The sequence below is a fragment of the Oncorhynchus keta genome, unplaced genomic scaffold, assembly GCF_023373465.1.
Source record: "Oncorhynchus keta strain PuntledgeMale-10-30-2019 unplaced genomic scaffold, Oket_V2 Un_scaffold_2008_pilon_pilon, whole genome shotgun sequence".
Classification (NCBI taxonomy): Eukaryota; Metazoa; Chordata; class Actinopteri; order Salmoniformes; family Salmonidae; genus Oncorhynchus; species Oncorhynchus keta.
The window spans coordinates 355001-365000 of record NW_026290853.1 but is presented as its reverse complement, the minus strand read 5'-3'; the positions used below and the strand labels follow the sequence as shown (position 1 = coordinate 365000).

Genomic DNA, 10000 nt, shown 5'->3' with positions numbered 1-10000 from the left:
TAGTGGTTAGAGCGTTGGGCTAGTAACCGATAGGTTGGTATCACGGCCGTTCCCTCTCTTGCCCTGGGGCAGCAGGGTAGCCTAGTGGTTAAGAGCGTTGGGCCGGTAACCGATAGGTTGGTATCACGGCCGTTCCCTCTCTTGCCCTGGGGCAGCAGGGTAGCCTAGTGGTTAGAGCGTTGGGCTAGTAACCGATAGGTTGTTATCACGGTAGGAGGCCGTTCCCTCTCTTGCCCTGGGGCAGCAGGGTAGCCTAGTGGTTAGAGCGTTGGGCTAGTAACCGATAGGTTGGTATCACGGTAGGAGGCCGTTCCCTCTCTTGCCCTGGGGCAGCAGGGTAGCCTAGTGGTTAGAGTGTTGGGCTGGTAACCGATAGGTTGTTATCACGGTAGGAGGCCGTTCCCTCTCTTGCCCTGGGGCAGCAGGGTAGCCTAGTGGTTAGAGCGTTGGGCGGTAACCGATAGGTTGTTATCACGGCCGTTCCCTCTCTTGCCCTGGGGCAGCAGGGTAGCCTAGTGGTTAGAGCGTTGGGCTAGTAACCGATAGGTTGTTATCACGGTAGAAGGCTGTTCCCTCTCTTGCCCTGGGGCAGCAGGGTAGCCTAGTGGTTAGAGCGTTGGGCTAGTAACCGATAGGTTGGTATCACGGTAGGAGGCCGTTCCCTCTCTTGCCCTGGGGCAGCAGGGTAGCCTAGTGGTTAGAGCGTTGGGCTAGTAACCGATAGGTTGGTATCACGGTAGGAGGCCGTTCCCTCTCTTGCCCTGGGGCAGCAGGGTAGCCTAGTGGTTAGAGCGTTGGGCTAGTAACCGATAGGTTGTTATCACGGTGGGAGGCCGTTCCCTCTCTTGCCCTGGGGCAGCAGGGTAGCCTAGTGGTTAGAGCGTTGGGCTAGTAACCGATAGGTTGGTATCACGGTAGGAGGCCGTTCCCTCTCTTGCCCTGGGGCAGCAGGGTAGCCTAGTGGTTAGAGCGTTGGGCTAGTAACCGATAGGTTGTTATCACGGTAGGAGGCCGTTCCCTCTCTTGCCCTGGGGCAGCAGGGTAGCCTAGTGGTTAGAGCGTTGGGCTAGTAACCGATAGGTTGGTATCACGGTAGGAGGCTGTTCCCTCTCTTGCCCTGGGGCAGCAGGGTAGCCTAGTGGTTAGAGCGTTGGGCTAGTAACCGATAGGTTGGTATCACGGTAGGAGGCCGTTCCCTCTCTTGCCCTGGGGCAGCAGGGTAGCCTAGTGGTTAGAGCGTTGGGCTAGTAACCGATAGGTTGGTATCACGGTAGGAGGCCGTTCCCTCTCTTGCCCTGGGGCAGCAGGGTAGCCTAGTGGTTAGAGCGTTGGGCTAGTAACCGATAGGTTGGTATCACGGTAGGAGGCCGTTCCCTCTCTTGCCCTGGGGCAGCAGGGTAGCCTAGTGGTTAGAGCGTTGGGCTGGTAACCGATAGGTTGTTATCACGGTAGGAGGCCGTTCCCTCTCTTGCCCTGGGGCAGCAGGGTAGCCTAGTGGTTAGAGCGTTGGGCTAGTAACCGATAGGTTGTTATCACGGTAGGAGGCCGTTCCCTCTCTTGCCCTGGGGCAGCAGGGTAGCCTAGTGGTTAGAGCGTTGGGCTAGTAACCGATAGGTTGGTATCACGGTAGGAGGCCGTTCCCTCTCTTGCCCTGGGGCAGCAGGGTAGCCTAGTGGTTAGAGCGTTGGGCCGGTAACCGATAGGTTGTTATCACGGCCGTTCCCTCTCTTGCCCTGGGGTTTATACTTGTAGAAACGCAATGTTCGGCAGTGGCCAACTACTTGACTTTGAGCCAATCAGAGAGCACGAACGTCCACTCAGGGGATCTCACTGGAGTGACAAGAAAAAGGGAAAGGAGGGTGCTCCTCCCAGGGTGCTCCTCCCAGGGTGCTCCTCCCAGGGTGCTTTTCCCAGGGTGCTCCTCCCAGGGTACTTTTCCCAGGGTGCTCCTCCCAGGGTGCTCCTCCCAGGGTGCTCCTCCCAGGGTGCTTTTCCCAGGGTGCTCCTCCCAGGGTGCTCCTCCCAGGGTGCTCTTCCCAGGGTGCTCCTCCCAGGGTGCTCCTCCCAGGGTACTCCTCCCAGGGTGCTCCTCCCAGGGTGCTTTTCCCAGGGTGCTCTTCCCAGGGTGCTCCTCCCAGGGTGCTTTTCCCAGGGTGCTCCTCCCAGGGTGCTCCTCCCATGGTGCTCCTCCCAGGGTGCTCCTCCCAGGGTGCTTTTCCCAGGGTGCTCCTCCCAGGGTGCTCCTCCCAGGGTGCTCCTCCCAGGGTGCTCCTCCCAGGGTGCTCCTCCCCTCTTTTTATCCAAAAACCAGACAACTTCATGTTGTTTTCAAGAGTCTTTACATATTTTACATCAAGCTACGGAGTTTGGTGCTTGAAGAAGGATTTGTGTTAGGTTTTATAATGTGCACTAGCTCATTACATTAGTTAGCTAGCTAATATTAGCTTGCTAATTGAACCAGGAAGTTCCACACACACTTCATATGAAACCAATGAGCTGGTGAGTGCAGCAAAATGCACAAAACACAAAGTGCTGTACCAAGCTAGCTATCTAACAAGATGATGAAGAAATAATTTAATTCACTCTCCATTATCCCATACTGTCAGTGCCAGTTCGCTTGCTAGCTAATGTTAGCTTAACGGTTAGCATCACCATTTGCCAGTAGCACAAAGTAGCTAGCTTCTCCACAGACTCTCGGCAGCTTACAGGCAGCTGCTTCATTCAAGACAAAATATTTAAGTGGCTTTGAACGGGGTATGGTAGTAGGTGCCAGGTGCACCGGTTTGTGTCAAGAACTGCAACACTGCTGGGTTTTCATGCTTCCTGTGTGTATCAAGAATGGTCCACCACTCAATGGACATCCAGCCAACTGTGTTAAACATTGGAGTCATCATGGGCCAGCATCCCACCTTGTAGAGTCCATGCCACAACGAATTGAGGCTGTTCTGAGGGTAAAATGGGGAGGCATCAGAGAGTTGGAGGGGTTAACAGCGTTGATGTTGAGGAAGGAGATGAGGCATCTGTCAATGTTGTGGGGTGAGTGACATGAAGGATCTTGTTGTCAGACTATGGGAACGGGGAGGGAGTCAGACTGAAGGAACAGGGAGGGGGTCAGACTGTGGGAACGGGGAGGGGTCAGACTGTGGGAACGGGGGGGGGTCAGACTGTGGGAACAGGGAGGGAGTCAGACTGTGGGAACAGGGAGGGAGTCAGACTGAAGGAACAGGGAGGGGTCAGACTGTGGGAACAGGGAGGGGGTCAGACTGTGGGAACAGGGAGGGAGTCAGACTGAAGGAACAGGGAGGGGTCAGACTGTGGGAACAGGGAGGGGGTCAGACTGAAGGAACAGGGAGGGAGTCAGACTGAAGGAACAGGGAGGGGGTCAGACTGTGGGAACAGGGAGGGGTCAGACTGTGGGAACGGGGAGGGAGTCAGACTGAAGGAACAGGGAGGGGGTCAGACTGTGGGAACGGGGAGGGAGTCAGACTGTAGGAACAGGGAGGGGTCAGACTGTGGGAACAGGGAGGGAGTCAGACTGAAGGAACAGGGAGGGAGTCAGACTGTAGGAACAGGGAGGGGTCAGACTGTGGGAACAGGGAGGGAGTCAGACTGAAGGAACAGGGAGGGGGTCAGACTGTGGGAACAGGGAGGGAGTCAGACTGAAGGAACAGGGAGGGGGTCAGACTGTGGGAACAGGGAGGGGGTCAGACTGTGGGAACAGGGAGGGAGTCAGACTGAAGGAACAGGGAGGGGTCAGACTGTGGGAACAGGGAGGGGGTCAGACTGTGGGAACAGGGAGGGAGTCAGACTGAAGGAACAGGGAGGGGGTCAGACTGTAGGAACAGGGAGGGGGTCAGACTGTGGGAACGGGGAGGGAGTCAGACTGTGGGAACAGGGAGGGAGTCAGACTATGGGAACGGGGAGGGGTCAGACTGTGGGAACAGGGAGGGAGTCAGACTGTGGGAACGGGGAGGGGGTCAGACTGTGGGAACGGGGAGGGGGTCAGACTGTGGGAACAGGGAGGGAGTCAGACTGTGGGAACGGGGAGGGGTCAGACTGTGGGAACAGGGAGGGGGTCAGACTGTGGGAACAGGGAGGGAGTCAGACTGAAGGAACAGGGAGGGAGTCAGACTGTGGGAACAGGGAGGGGGTCAGACTGTGGGAACAGGGAGGGGGTCAGACTGTGGGAACAGGGAGGGGGTCAGACTGTGGGAACAGGGAGGGAGTCAGACTGAAGGAACAGGGAGGGGGTCAGACTGTGGGAACAGGGAGGGGGTCAGACTGTGGGAACAGGGAGGGGGACAGACTGTGGGAACAGGGAGGGAGTCAGACTGAAGGAACAGGGAGGGGGTCAGACTGTGGGAACAGGGAGGGGGTCAGACTGTGGGAACGGGGAGGGAGTCAGACTGTGGGAACAGGGAGAGGGTCAGACTGTGGGAACGGGGAGAGGGTCAGACTGTGGGAAAGGGGAGAGGGTCAGAATGTGGGAACGGGGAGGGAGTCAGACTGTGGGAACAGGGAGGGGGTCAGACTGTGGGAACGGGGAGAGGGTCAGACTGTGGGAACGGGGAGGGAGTCAGACTGTGGGAACAGGGAGGGGGTCAGACTGTGGGAACAGGGAGGGGGTCAGACTGTGGGAACGGGGAGGGGGTCAGACTGTAGGAACAGGGAGGGAGTCAGACTGTAGGAACAGGGAGGGAGTCAGACTGTGGGAACAGGGGTGGGTCAAACTGTAGGAACAGGGAGGGGTCAGACTGTGGGAACAGGGAGGGGGTCAGACTGTGGGAACAGGGAGGGGGTCAGACTGTGGGAACAGGGAGGGGGTCAGACTGTAGGAACAGGGAGGGGGTCAGACTGTGGGAACAGGGAGGGGTCAGACTGAAGGAACAGGGAGGGGGTCAGACTGTGGGAACAGGGAGGGGTACTAGAGGGTACACAGTCAAAACCTTCACCAACAGAACAAAAACAGAGAGAGAGTGGAGACCTAGCTAGCTAGGTTGTAACAGTCCCACAGTAACCCTAACCCCAGCTAGCTAGGTTGTAACAGTCCCACAGTAACCCTAACCCAAGCTAGCTAGGTTGTAACAGTTCCACAGTAACCCTAACCCAAGCTAGCTAGGTTGTAACAGTCCCACAGTAACCCTAACCCAAGCTAGCTAGGTTGTAACAGTCCCACAGTAACCCTAACCCAGGCTAGCTAGGTTGTAACAGTCCCACAGTAACCCTAACCCCAGCTAGCTAGGTTGTAACAGTCCCACAGTAACCCTAACCCAAGCTAGCTAGGTTGTAACAGTCCCACAGTAACCCTAACCCTAGCTAGGCTGTAACAGTCCCACAGTAACCCTAACCCAAGCTAGCTAGGTTGTAACAGTCCCACAGTAACCCTAACCCCAGCTAGCTAGGTTGTAACAGTCCCACAGTAACCCTAACCCAAGCTAGCTAGGTTGTAACATTCCCACAGTAACTCTAACCCAAGCTAGCTAGGTTGTAACATTCCCACAGTAACCCTAACCCTAACCCAAGCTAGCTAGGTTGTAAATGTCACACAGTAACCCTAACCCCTGCTAGCTAGGTTGTAACAGTCCCACAGTAACCCTAACCCTAGCTAGCTAGGTTGTAACAGTCCCACAGTAACCCTAACCCCAGCTAGCTAGGTTGTAACAGTCCCACAGTAACCCTAACACCCAGCTAGCTAGGTTGTAACAGTCCCACAGTAACCCTAACCCAAGCTAGCTAGGTTGTAACAGTCCCACAGTAACCGTAACCCTAGCTAGCTAGGTTGTAACAGTCCCACAGTAACCCTAACCCAAGCTAGCTAGGTTGTAACAGTCCCACAGTAACCCTAACCCTAGCTAGCTAGGTTGTAACAGTCCCACAGTAACCCTAACCCAAGCTAGCTAGGTTGTAACAGTCCCACAGTAACCCTAACCCAAGCTAGCTAGGTTGTAACAGTCCCACAGTAACCCTAACCCAAGCTAGCTAGGTTGTAACAGTCCCACAGTAACCCTAACCAAAGCTAGCTAGGTTGTAACAGTCCCACAGTAACCCTAACCCAAGCTAGCTAGGTTGTAACAGTCCCACAGTAACCCTAACCCAAGCTAGCTAGGTTGAAACAGTCCCACAGTAACCCTAACCCAAGCTAGCTAGGTTGTAACAGTCCCACAGTAACCCTAACCCAAGCTAGCTAGGTTGTAACAGTCCCACAGTAACCCTAACCCTAACCCAAGCTACCTAGGTTGTAACAGTCCCACAGTAACCCTAACCCAAGCTAGCTAGGTTGTAACAGTCCCACAGTAACCCTAACCCAAGCTAGCTAGGTTGTAACAGTCCCACAGTAACCCTAACCCAAGCTAGCTAGGTTGTAACAGTCCCACAGTAACCCTAACCCAAGCTAGCTAGGTTGTAACAGTCCCACCGTAACCCTAACCCTAACCCTAGATAGCTAGGTTGTAACAGTCCCACAGTAACCCTAACCCAAGCTAGCTAGGTTGTAACAGTCCCACAGTAACCCTAACCCAAGCTAGCTAGGTTGTAACAGTCCCACAGTAACCCTAACCCCAGCTAGCTAGGTTGTAACAGTCCCACAGTAACCCTAACCCAAGCTAGCTAGGTTGTAACAGTCCCACAGTAACCCTAACCCAAGCTAGCTAGGTTGTAACAGTCCCACAGTAACCCTAACCCAAGCTAGCTAGGTTGTAACAGTCCCACAGTAACCCTAACCGAAGCTAGCTAGGTTGTAACAGTCCCACAGTAACCCTAACCCCAGCTAGCTAGGTTGTAACAGTCCCACAGTAACCCTAACCCAAGCTAGCTAGGTTGTAACAGTCCCACAGTAACCCTAACCCAAGCTAGCTAGGTTGTAACAGTCCCACAGTAACCCTAACCCTAACCCATGCTAGCTAGGTTGTAACAGTCCCACAGTAACCCTAACCCAAGCTAGCTAGGTTGTAACAGTCCCACAGTAACCCTAACCCTAGATAGCTAGGTTGTAACAGTCCCACAGTAACCCTAACCCAAGCTAGCTAGGTTGTAACAGTCCCACAGTAACCCTAACCCAAGCTAGCTAGGTTGTAACAGTCCCACAGTAACCTAACCCAAGCTAGCTAGGTTTCAACAGTCCCACAGTAACCCTAACCCTAGCTAGCTAGGTTGTAACAGTCCCACAGTAACCCTAACCCCAGCTAGCTAGGTTGTAACAGTCCCACAGTAACCCTAACCCACGCTAGCTAGGTTGTAACAGTCCCACAGTAACCCTAACCCACGCTAGCTAGGTTGTAACAGTCCCACAGTAACCCTAACCAAAGCTAGCTAGGTTGTAACAGTCCCACAGTAACCCTAACCCAGGCTAGCTAGGTTGTAACAGTCCCACAGTAACCCTAACCCAAGCTAGCTAGGTTGTAACAGTCCCACAGTAACCCTAACCCCAGCTAGCTAGGTTGTAACAGTCCCACAGTAACCCTAACCTAAGCTAGCTAGGTTGTAACATTCCCACAGTAACTCTAACCCAAGCTAGCTAGGTTGTAACATTCCCACAGTAACCCTAACCCTAACCCAAGCTAGCTAGGTTGTAAATGTCACACAGTAACCCTAACCCCAGCTAGCTAGGTTGTAACAGTCCCACAGTAACCCTAACCCTAGCTAGCTAGGTTGTAACAGTCCCACAGTAACCCTAACCCCAGCTAGCTAGGTTGTAACAGTCCCACAGTAACCTAACACCCAGCTAGCTAGGTTGTAACAGTCCCACAGTAACCCTAACCCAAGCTAGCTAGGTTGTAACAGTCCCACAGTAACCGTAACCCTAGCTAGCTAGGTTGTAACAGTCCCACAGTAACCCTAACCCTAGCTAGCTAGGTTGTAACAGTCCCACAGTAACCCTAACCCAAGCTAGCTAGGTTGTAACAGTCCCACAGTAACCCTAACCCAAGCTAGCTAGGTTGTAACAGTCCCACAGTAACCCTAACCCAAGCTAGCTAGGTTGTAACAGTCCCACAGTAACCCTAACCAAAGCTAGCTAGGTTGTAACAGTCCCACAGTAACCCTAACCCAAGCTAGCTAGGTTGTAACAGTCCCACAGTAACCCTAACCCAAGCTAGCTAGGTTGTAACAGTCCCACAGTAACCCTAACCCAAGCTAGCTAGGTTGTAACAGTCCCACCGTAACCCTAACCCTAACCCTAGATAGCTAGGTTGTAACAGTCCCACAGTAACCCTAACCCAAGCTAGCTAGGTTGTAACAGTCCCACAGTAACCCTAACCCACGCTAGCTAGGTTGTAACAGTCCCACAGTAACCCTAACCAAAGCTAGCTAGGTTGTAACAGTCCCACAGTAACCCTAACCCAGGCTAGCTAGGTTGTAACAGTCCCACAGTAACCCTAACCCAAGCTAGCTAGGTTGTAACAGTCCCACAGTAACCCTAACCCCAGCTAGCTAGGTTGTAACAGTCCCACAGTAACCCTAACCTAAGCTAGCTAGGTTGTAACATTCCCACAGTAACTCTAACCCAAGCTAGCTAGGTTGTAACATTCCCACAGTAACCCTAACCCTAACCCAAGCTAGCTAGGTTGTAAATGTCACACAGTAACCCTAACCCCAGCTAGCTAGGTTGTAACAGTCCCACAGTAACCCTAACCCTAGCTAGCTAGGTTGTAACAGTCCCACAGTAACCCTAACCCCAGCTAGCTAGGTTGTAACAGTCCCACAGTAACCCTAACACCCAGCTAGCTAGGTTGTAACAGTCCCACAGTAACCCTAACCCAAGCTAGCTAGGTTGTAACAGTCCCACAGTAACCGTAACCCTAGCTAGCTAGGTTGTAACAGTCCCACAGTAACCCTAACCCTAGCTAGCTAGGTTGTAACAGTCCCACAGTAACCCCTAACCCAAGCTAGCTAGGTTGTAACAGTCCCACAGTAACCCTAACCCAAGCTAGCTAGGTTGTAACAGTCCCACAGTAACCCTAACCCAAGCTAGCTAGGTTGTAACAGTCCCACAGTAACCCTAACCAAAGCTAGCTAGGTTGTAACAGTCCCACAGTAACCCTAACCCAAGCTAGCTAGGTTGTAACAGTCCCACAGTAACCCTAACCCAAGCTAGCTAGGTTGTAACAGTCCCACAGTAACCCTAACCCAAGCTAGCTAGGTTGTAACAGTCCCACCGTAACCCTAACCCTAACCCTAGATAGCTAGGTTGTAACAGTCCCACAGTAACCCTAACCCAAGCTAGCTAGGTTGTAACAGTCCCACAGTAACCCTAACCCAAGCTAGCTAGGTTGTAACAGTCCCACAGTAACCCTAACCCCAGCTAGCTAGGTTGTAACAGTCCCACAGTAACCCTAACCCAAGCTAGCTAGGTTGTAACAGTCCCACAGTAACCTAACCCAAGCTAGCTAGGTTGTAACAGTCCCACAGTAACCCTAACCCAAGCTAGCTAGGTTGTAACAGTCCCACAGTAACCCTAACCCAAGCTAGCTAGGTTGTAACAGTCCCACAGTAACCCTAACCCCAGCTAGCTAGGTTGTAACAGTCCCACAGTAACCCTAACCCAAGCTAGCTAGGTTGTAACAGTCCCACAGTAACCCTAACCCAAGCTAGCTAGGTTGTAACAGTCCCACAGTAACCTAACCCTAACCCAAGCTAGCTAGGTTGTAACAGTCCCACAGTAACCCTAACCCAAGCTAGCTAGGTTGTAACAGTCCCACAGTAACCCTAACCCTAGATAGCTAGGTTGTAACAGTCCCACAGTAACCCTAACCCAAGCTAGCTAGGTTGTAACAGTCCCACAGTAACCCTAACCCTAGCTAGCTAGGTTTTAACAGTCCCACAGTAACCCTAACCCAAGCTAGCTAGGTTGTAACAGTCCCACAGTAACCCTAACCCTAGATAGCTAGGTTGTAACAGTCCCACAGTAACCCTAACCCAAGCTAGCTAGGTTGTAACAGTCCCACAGTAACCCTAACCCAAGCTAGCTAGGTTGTAACAGTCCCACAGTAACCCTAACCCAAGC

General features: G+C 53.1%; 1 protein-coding gene and 1 long non-coding RNA gene across 5 annotated transcripts in view; one reads left to right on the top strand and one right to left on the bottom strand.

The window, feature by feature from the left end:
• The window catches only part of LOC127927985 (uncharacterized), a 1784-nt gene extending 1331 nt beyond the window's left edge, over positions 1-453 (top strand). The window contains exons 2-4 of one of the 4 annotated variants that reach the window (XR_008129817.1): positions 1-33; positions 199-287; positions 377-443. The exon at positions 1-33 is cut by the window's left edge and continues 660 nt beyond it. This is a non-coding gene — a long non-coding RNA (uncharacterized LOC127927985). The other 3 variants (XR_008129818.1, XR_008129816.1, XR_008129819.1) reach the window with 3 other exon arrangements.
• The window catches only part of card11 (caspase recruitment domain family, member 11), an 89853-nt gene that overhangs the window by 53078 nt on the left and 26775 nt on the right, over positions 1-10000 (bottom strand).